General features: G+C 43.9%; 1 pseudogene; it reads left to right on the plus strand.

Annotated features, from left to right (window-relative positions):
• The first annotated feature begins 701 nt into the window (after positions 1–701).
• Positions 702–5,156, plus strand: LOC111554158 (annotated as a pseudogene).
• The last annotated feature ends 5,268 nt before the right edge of the window (positions 5,157–10,424 follow it).

Genomic DNA, 10,424 nt, shown 5'->3' on the forward strand with positions numbered 1-10,424 from the left:
TCCTACTGTAGAGTCTTCTTTCATTAGACAGCTCAAGATTTCCAACTAGAAAAGTGGCAATCCATTGTTTCTAGAAAACCAATGTTAAGAAATAGAGGAAAATCCCAGAAATTAAAGAAAAGCAGATTGTTCCTGGCTCAGTAGCATCATCTAATGGCGAGCAGGGGCACTGCAGCCCCTGGACGTACCTTCTTGGCGATGATGATCACGTCCTTTTTCTTTTGTATGAGATGGGGATCATGGGCTGAGCAGATGCCCCAAAGGTGTCTGCCATGCTGTATGCAGGAATGCTGAGGTTTCATGCAAAAGTGTATGTTGGGATCACTTGACAGGGTGCATGGAAAGCATCCTAGCAGAGTTTTGCTAACCGAGAATGTGACCTCCGCTAGTACTCTAGAGTCACAGCCCAGATCCCAGCCTTTGGGTGGAGGTCCCGCCCTGTGAACTACCATCAGACTATCCTATTGTTCAGAGACTCCTTTCGTCCTTACTACTTCGTCTCAGGCTGGTGAGGGTCTCTACCAAGCAGAGCAAGCCCATAAATAAATAGCTTTGTGCTCACGGATTCATCAGTGGCGCTGAAGTCACTGTGCAGTGGACACCAGTCTCCCTCCCTCTGGGCTGCTCTGTGTGTCCACACTGTTGTGCGCCCTGAAGAACTTTGAGATTTGCTGAAAGGTCACCAGCTGCAGTTTCGGACCATGCGGGTAACTCAAATGTCTAACATTTAAATGTGGCTGAAAGAGGTCGACAGCTGGTCTGGATGCAAGCAGAAGTAGCAGGCCTTCCCTTGGATCTCTTTACAGGGCAGAGAAGACTCCTTACAAATGACACTAGTAATCCCTTTCCCTCCTGATACCCACCTAACAGAAAAGTGCACCTTGCTCATAAGAAAACCCAAGGCCACATTTGTCTTATGTGACCCTGGTCTCTGGCTACAGCTGACTTGACACGAACTAAGACAATCCGATTTTTTCTTCTGGAACTTGCTGTGAGACACAGAGACACAGTGGATTGGGTGACAATGCTGGGACTTGAAGGATATGTCCTTGAGGCTAGGAAGGCAGTGGGTGCTGGATTTCATAAGAGTCCCCTGAAATATCCCAACAAATTCCCTTTCTGCTTCAGCCAGAATGGATGGGTTTCTGTTACCTACAGCAAAGATGGCCTTGAGTACAACAGATATTACAATTAACATTTTGCAAATGAAGAAAGGGAGACTCAGAGAGGTTAAAAATGTTGCCAAGCTTAGTCTACCCTAGTCAGGATAGCATAGGTTATGCTGCAGCAATAAATAAGCCTGAAACCCCAGTGACTTAATACAGCAAAGGTTTGTTTCTCCTTCCCATGCCAGGCTGATAGCAACAAGGTAAATGGCTCAGGCCTCCAGGCTCCTGCCGAGTCTCGTGACTCTGTCTCTGAAATGCAAGGCTTCAGATGTGGCTCAGAGGGGAAGAGAGAGGATGAAGGATTGAGCATTGGGGGTCAACCTAGATGTAATTCTACCCCCACCCCATTTGACAAAACCCCTGGCCTTCACCTAAAAGCAAGAGAGGCTGGGAAATGTAGTCTTCCTACGGGCCCAGGAAGAGAAATGGGTGTGAGGAGGCTGATCTCCACCAGCCTCTCACACAGCTGGAATGGGCAGAGGCAGAGCCTGGCCTAAGGCCACCCTGACCCCAGCATAAGGCATCTCACTAGCACGGGTGCCAGCGGCCTTCTTTGCAGCTCACCAGGACTCCACTCTCCATCACCAGCGTCTCCATCCACCTCACTCTAGCTGTGGCTGCCACAAGGAGTTCCTCGTAGCAGCACCTCCGTGCTTCAGGAACCAAAGGATGCATCTCTTTTTATTTGTCTTTTATTTTTAGTTTTTTAAATGTTTGTGGGTACATAGGAGTTGCATATATTTATGGGGTACATGAGATGTTTTGATGCAGGCATGCAATGGATAATAATCACATCATGAAGAATGTGTTATCCATTCCCTCAAGCATTTATCCTTTCTGTTACAAAAATCCAAGTATACTTCTTAAGTTATTTTTAAATGTACAATTACTTTATTTTTGACCATAGTCACTCTACTGTGCTATCAAATAGTAGGTCTTATTAATTCTTTGTAATTTTTTTTATACCCATTAACTATCCTCACCCACTCCTACCAATCCCCTTCCACTACCTTTCCCAGCCTCTGGCAACCATTCTTCTGCTCTCTGTGCCCACCAGCTCAATTGTTTTGATTTTCAGATCCCATGAATAAGTGAGAAATGCCACATTTGTCTTTCTGTGCCTGGCTTGTTGCACTTAACATAATGACCTCCAGTTCCATCCATATTGTTGCAAATAACAGAATCTCATTCCTTTTTATGACTGAATAGTCCTCCATTGTGTATATAGACCACATTCTCTTTACCCCTTCATCTAGTGATGGACACTTAGGGTTCCTCCAAATCTTAGTTATTGTGAACAGTGCTGCAGTAAACAGGGGAGTGCAGACTTCTCTTCAATATACTGATTTCCTTTCTTTTGTGTATATACCCAGCAGTGAGATCACTGATTTGTACGGTAGCTCTATTTGTAGTTTCATGAGGAACCTCCTAACTGTTCTCCATAGTGGCTTTATTAATTTATATTTCCACCAACAGTGTATGAGAATTTACTTTTCTCTAGATTTATACTCGCTATACAGAAAATGCTGAAGGTTCCACCGAAAAAAACCTGTTAACATACATGAATTCAGTAAAGTTGCAGGATATAAAGACAAAATATAGAAATTGGTAGCACTTGTATACACTAATAATGGACTATCTGAAAAGAAAATGTAGAAAATGATTCCATAGAAAATAGCCACAAAAAATGAGATGCCTAAAAATAAATTTAACCAGCAGCTGAAAGACCTCTGCTTTGAAAGATATAAAACATTGATGAAAGAAATTAAAAGGATGCAAATAAATGGAAAGATGTCCTGTGTTCTTGCATTAGAAAAACTAATATTTTTAAGATGCCAGTCCTACCTGAAGCTATCTATAGATTCAATGAAATCTCTATCAAAATACCAGTGACACTCTTCACAGAGATAGGAAAAACAATCCTAAAACTCATATGGAACCAAAAAAGACCCCAAATAGCCAAAGCAATCTGGAGAAGAAAAAGAAGAAAGTAAGCTCCAAACATCATTTTGCCTGACTTCAAAATACACAATACACTACAAAGTTATAATAACCTAAACAGGATGGCATTAGCATAAAGACAAATAGACCAAAGGGACAGAAGAGAAAGCCCAGAAATAACTCCATGCATCTACAGCCAACTGATTTTTGACAAAGTGCCAAGGCAAGAGCACACATTGCAAACAGGACAGACTCTTCAGCAAATGGTGCTTGGAAAATCGGATGTGCACACACAGAATGAAACTGGATTTCTATCCTCCACCAGATAGAAAAATAAACTCAAATTGATTAAAGACATAAATATAAGACCCCAAAATATGAAGCTACTAGAGGAAAATAGCAGAAATGCTTTAAGACATTCGCCTGAGCAAGATTATTTTGAATATGACTCCAAAAGAGAACTGAAGCTGCTGAAGCCCTGCTTCCTGTGGAATCTCCTACCTACTTGAGGGATTCAAGAAGTCCTGAATTGATCCATGTTGCTATGAGGCCAGATGTCATTACAGAAACTGTAGTGGAGGTGTCAACTGAGGGATCTGAATCAATGGATACCTCTCCTATTCCTACATCACCAGATAACCATGAACCAATGAAAAGGAAAAAAATTGGCCGTAAACCAAAGACCCAACAATCACCAATTTCCAGCGGGTCTCCTGAGTCAGGTATAAAGAAAAACCGAGAGAAGGAAAAGGAAACATAATATATTTGTAGGAGTTTCTTTTACATCCACTTAAAGATAAAAATACTCGTCCCCAGTATATTAAATGGATTCAGAGAGAAAAAGGCATATTCAGGCTGGTGGATTCAAAGGCTGTCTCTAAGCTTTGGGGAAAGCATAAGAACAAACCAGACATGAACTATGAAACTATGGAACAAGCTTTGAGATACTATTACCAAAAGGGTATTCTTGCAAAGCTACCAAAGGGGAATTCTTGCAAAGGTCGAAGGACACAGGCTTGTATATCAGTTCAAGGATATGCCCAAAAACATAGTGGTCACAGATGATGACAGAAGTGAAAACTGTAATGAAGATTTAGCAGGAGCTACTGATGAAAAGTCATTGGAATGAGTGCCACTATCTGCAGAAGGTCTCCTGAAAGCAACATCCTCTGTTCGTGGTGGAAAAAATTCATCCCTTATAAATGTTTTAAAGAAAGCGTGGGTGCAGACATGTAGAAATGCTAGGTGCAGCTGATTAATGCCAATTGTAACTATTATTAAGCCTAGATGACTTGAGGTGGAGAAAGCTACTCAGAGCAGAGAAGGGTGTAGCTAAAGTCGTGAATATCACTGCCCCTGGTCACGATGCTTCATGCAGGTTTCCAGTTACCACTGAATCTGTATCAGCAATAGCAGCTCCAAGGATAGTTCATGTGGCAATGCAAGTACTGTTGTAATGACATCACTGGGTCAGAACATTTAACTGTGGCAGTTCAGTCAGTCAATGCAGGTGCATCATTAATAACCAGCACTAGTCCAACAACAGTGACCTCTCCAAAGGTAATCATTCAGATAATGCCTACTATGATGCCAGCTTCTACTGAAAACCGAGACAAAATCACCATGCAGACTGTCAAAATTATTACCATCCCAGCTACACAGCTTGCACAGTGTCGACTGTAGACAAAGTCAAATTTAACTGGATTAGGAAGCATTAACATTGTTGGAACACCATTGGCTGTGAGAGCACTTACCCCTTTTTCAGTAGCCCATGGTACACCTGTAATGAGACTCTCAGTGCCTACTCAGCAGGCATCTGGCCAGACTCCTCCTCGAGTTGTCAGTGCAGTCATAAAGGGGCCAGAGGTTAAACCAGAAGCAGTGGCAAAAACGCAAGAACATGATGTGGAAACTTTGCGGCTGAAAGAAGAAAAGTCGGCAGATGGAAATAAGGCAATTACCCACATAGTGGTTGTGAGTATACCTTCAGCTTTTGTCCCTTCTTGTAACTATGAAAATGACAGACTAGTGACATGTGAAAAATAAAATAGCAGCTCCACCATGGGCTTCAGGTTGTTAGTGGTAGTAGTGACATAAACAATTGCAAGGGAAGTCATCAAGAAAAGTCAAAGAAGACTTTAAGACATTTTTAATACTTACAAGAAAACAATTGACCAGGCGCTGTGGCTCACAATCCCAGCACTTTGGGAGGCTGAGGAATTGGTTCACCTGAGGTCAGGAGTTCAAGATCAGCCTGGCCCACATGGTGAAACCCTGTCTCCATTAAAAATACAAAAGACAGCTGGGCATGGTGGCGGGCGCCTGTAATTCCAGCTACTTGGGAGGCTGAGACATGAGAATCACTTGAACCCAGGAGGAGGAGGTTGCAGTGAGCCAAAATCGCGCATCACACTCCAGGCTGGGTGACAGGAGTGAAACTCTGACTCAAAAAAAAAAAAAAAAAGAAAAAAAAAAAAAAGAAAAAACAAAAAAGAGAAAAAGAAAATCATCAAACTTATTGGAAATAAATTACCTATCTCATGTTTCAGTGGGAAGTGAACTACAATATTGAGATGCTGAAAGAAAACTGCCTCTTATGGTAGGAAACAACTGAACCCATCAATCAAAAGGGGATAGGAAGTATCAATATTGTGAAAATAGCCATACTGCCCAAGGTAATTTATAGATTTAATGCCATCCCCATCAAGCTACCAATGACTTTCTTCACAGAATTGGAAAAAACTGCTTTAAAGTTCATATGGAACCAAAAAAGATCCCGCATTGTCAAGACAATTCTAAGCCAAAAGAACAAAGCTGGAGGCATCACGCGACCTGACTTCAAACTATACTACAAGGCTACAGTAACCAAAACAGCATGGTACTGGTACCAAAACAGAGATATAGACCAATGGAACAGAACAGAGCCCTCAGAAATAATACCACACATCTACAGCCATCTGATCTTTGACAAACCTGAGAAAAACAAGAAACAGTCTGGGTACAGGTTTTTTATGCTTACGGAGGCTGCAGGCCAGAAAGGACTCAAGGGAGTCCATGCACAGGACATCATGTACCTCCCAGCCTTGGCCTTCTCTCTCCAGCCTTTCCACTGCATTTTCCTTTTCTGCAACACCCTGCAGCATTCCAGGAAGAAGGTGTAAGAGGTGAGGATTCCTCCTGATGCCGGTATTTGGTCTATGCTATGCTTGGACCTGTGTGAGTCCAAGCTTTGTTTTTAAGGGCAGAGCCCTGAGTAGAACATGATGCAATTCTGCAATTGGCACATTTACAATGATGGACCATTGTGTCTGTGGCTGTGATTTCAGTGGAACCCTTATTTTGCTATTGCTGGGGCAGTTTGCCATTACTGGAAAGCAAGGGGTACACACAGGGCCACCAGCCAGCCTAGACCACAGCTGAAAGCCATCAAAGCCACTGTGTCAGCCATAGGCCAAGGACTGATGCAAAACCCTTCCTCCTCCAGACCTTGATGGGAGAGAGCGTAGAAGCCAACACATGCTGGAGAGACAGGAGCCAGCATCCGAGGTCCATCTGCAAGCTTAGAGCCGGGGCAAAGGTGGGACTCTGCTGTAGTTGGGAGGGAGAGGAGAGTCAGGACCTCACCTTTAGAGAAAGTTCCTCAGCAGCCCACACTTGAGAGAGTCCATAAGGCTGCTTTTCTTGGAACCTGAGTGGCCAAAAAGCCTGAGCTTGATTCTTGGGTGCAGGTTCTGCATGGGTCAGGGCTGTTAGATGAAGAGTGCTCAATGCGTATCCTGAGCATGGATGAGAAAAAGTCAGTTAGTGACCCCCCTCAAAAAAAAGATTCAAATGACGATTCTCAGGGTTCGTAACCCCTGGTCTGCAATTATTACTCATGTTGTAGATATGTTTATTTTTATCTCTAATACATTGTTTTAAAAATTCAGATAAAATTGACATAACAAGAAGTCCAAGCCAGAGCAATCAAGCAAGAGAAAGAAACAATAGGCATCCAAATAAGAAAAGAAGTCAAACTATATGATTCTACACCTAGAAAATCCTAAGGACTCCACCAAAAGAATCCTGGAACTAATGAATGCTTTCGATATAGTTTAAGAATATAATACAAATGTACAAAATAAGTAGCATTTCTATATAACAATAACAATCAAGCTGAAAACCCAATAAAGCAAGCAATCCCATTTACAATAGTCAAAAACAAACAAATAAATAATAAATATGTAAGAATACATCTAACCAAGGAAGTAAAAGATCTCTACAAGAACTACAAAACACTGCTGAAAGAAATCAGAGATGACACAAACAAATGGAAAAACATTCCATGCTCATTAATTTGAAGAATCAATATTGATAAAATGGCCATACTGCCCAAAGCAATCTATGGATTCAATACGATTCCTATCAAGCTACCAACATCATTTTTCACAGAACTAGAAAAAACTATTCTAAAATTTATGTGGAACTAATAAAGGGTCTGAATAGCTAAAGCAATCCTGAGCAAAAAGAACAAAGCCAGAGACCTCATGCTACCAGACTTCAAATTATACTATAAGGCTACAGTAACCAAAACAGCATGGTACTGGTACAAAAACAAACATGCGGACCAATGGAACAGAATAGAGAACCCAAGAATAAAGCCAAACACCTACAGCCATATAATCTTCAACAAAGTTGACAAAAATAAACAGAGGAAAGGACTCCCTAGTCAATAAATGTTCCTGAGATATCTGGCTAGCCATATGCTGAAGACTGAAACTGGACCCCTACCTTTCACCATATACAAAAAGTAACCATGATGGATTAAAGATTCAAATGTAAGACCTCAGAATATAAGAACCCTAGTAGAAAACAGCATTCTGCACATCAACATTGGCAAAGAATTTATGACTATATCCTCAAAAGCAATTGCAACAAATACAAAAATTGACAAGTGGGACTTAATTAAATGAAAGAGCTTCTGCACAGTAAAGGAACTATCAACAGAGTAAGCAGACAACCTACAGAAGGGGAGAAAATATTTGCAAACTAAGCATCTGACAAAGCCCTAATATCCAGAATCTATAAGGAACGTAAACAATTGAACAAGACAAAATTAAAAACCAAATAGCCTCATCAAGAAATGTGCAAAAGACATTAACAGACACTTCTCAAAAAAAGACATACAAGTGGCCAGAAAAAAGGAAAAAATTACTAACCACCAGAGTAATGTAACATTACTAATCATTAGAGAAATGCAATATTTCACACCTTTTCGCTTTCAGAACCCAGTAGAGCTATTGAAGCTTTACAGCTCATGGGGCCTCTCTATGGCTGGAAACTCTTAGAGTTTTAACTCTCAGCCTTGTTCACACTGGGCCTGCAGCAATTTGTCAGTTGCACTTTGCTTTCCCCACCCAGTTGCTTGTTCCTGTGGAGGTCTCTACCTGTAGGTTTCTGTGGCTGTAAGTTGTGGCTTTTGGTATTATTCTGTCTCTCCAGTTATGGGGTCGTGGTTTGCTCCATGACTTCACTTGCCTGATGGGTAAGAAGAATCGTTGATTTTTCATGCATGTTCTCCTTGTCCAGACACCCAAGAGTATGTTCTTCGCACAACTTGCTCTAAATGGGCAATTTATTAAGTATATTTCGTCCCCGGTCCCGCCTTAGACCCCTGCCGGGCCGTCGCTCACAAGCTCCTATAGCCCGTGAGTCCTCTCAGCCTGGCCCGGCTCACCCTGCGGCGCCCACGCCTACCCCGGGCCCTTTCCGATTCCTCTTCAACCCTCAGCAGAGCCGTGGGCCTTCTCCAGTCAGCTTCTACAGCGCCCCTAGGAAACCGTGTCCTCTCCCGCCAGACACGGACGTCCCCCTGGGGATCCTGCCTGCTGTGGGCGGCCGGCTCCCCTCAAGGAAGAAACCTGTGCTGTCTGCTCGCAACTCCATGATGTTGGGACACCCCAGCTCGGTGAGGATACCTCCTCCCAGCAGCCAGTTCCCTCTCCAACTGCCTTCGCCACTTGAGCAGGTGACCAGGGCTAGGAAGCTGATTCCGATCCCAGCCAGGCTGCCGAATAAGACCAAGGTGAGGACCCAAGGAAAGCCCAGAGCAGTGATAGAGGAGGAGGGTCAGGTAGAGACGCCGGAGCAGGAGCACAAAAAAGCCCCCTCCTGTCCGCAGGACATCCACATCCAGGACCCTGGAGACCCAGGGAGACCTCAGTTCCTCCAGGTGCAGTCCGGGGCCCCTTGAGGGAAATGTTTATCCCAACTGTTTGACAGAAAATAATTTGATTGACAAGACCCAGGTGTCTCCAGTGAGTTCCTGCTGGGAGGGCCATGTTGTCCCCAGCTCACGCAGCCCTGCTGGGGGGGTCCTTCCCCTTAAGAAGCCTGATCCGGCCGGGCGCGGTGGCTCACGCCTGTAATCCCAGCACTTTGGGAGGCTGAGGCGGGAGGATCACAAGGTCAGGAGATCGAGACCATCTTGGCTAACACGGTGAAACCCCATCTCCACTAAAAATACAAAAAAATTAGCTGGGCGAGGTGGCGGGCGCCTGCAGTCCCAGCTACTCGGGAAGCTGAGGCAGGAGAATGGCGTGAACCCGGGAGGCGGAGCTTGCAGTGAGCCGAGATTGTGCCACTGCACTCCAGCCTGGTGACAGGGCGAGACTCTGTCTCAAAAAAAAAAGAAGCCTGACCCATCTCCAAGAGTGCTCCTTGATCCCGCCCTGGGCTGCTCCCTGCTGCCAGAGAAGGTGGCCCAGGAAGTGCAGGACAAAGACCACCTGCTCAGCTCCCCAGGCTTGCTGATGTTGGAGAAGAGCCTTCAGCTCTTGCATCAAGGAGATCTTCTCCACCCAGAGCTGCCAGCCACAGGTCCCGCAAAAGAAAACTGTCAGTTACAACTTCTGCCGCTGGCCTCTGCCCTGCAATTAATGGGATAGAGCTGAGTTGCAGTTAGACCTTCCAGGAACAACATTTACAGTCGTATTTGATGAGCTCTGAGCAGCAGTTCCTATTCTGGGGTGTGGGACTTCTCTAGGGGATTCTTGGGTAGATTTCAGGGCATCTGTAAACCCTCTAAACATGTAATGTGTATGTAATGTGTATGCTTATATACATTTTTCTGGGAAGTGTGTTGATAAATTTCATTAGATTCCTTATGGGTTCTATGACCCCAAATCAGCTGGTGCTGAAGCTAAAAGTCAGACGCAGCCTGTGGCAAATAAGACACACAGCTGGCTCATGGTGAATGCTGAGTGTGAGGCCGAAGGGGAAGGACAGTAAGAATCACCAGTCACATGATTTCGGCCTTCTCCCTTCAAACCTACC

Source organism: Piliocolobus tephrosceles, chromosome 14 (assembly GCF_002776525.5).
Source record: "Piliocolobus tephrosceles isolate RC106 chromosome 14, ASM277652v3, whole genome shotgun sequence".
NCBI classification, from domain to species: domain Eukaryota; kingdom Metazoa; phylum Chordata; class Mammalia; order Primates; family Cercopithecidae; genus Piliocolobus; species Piliocolobus tephrosceles.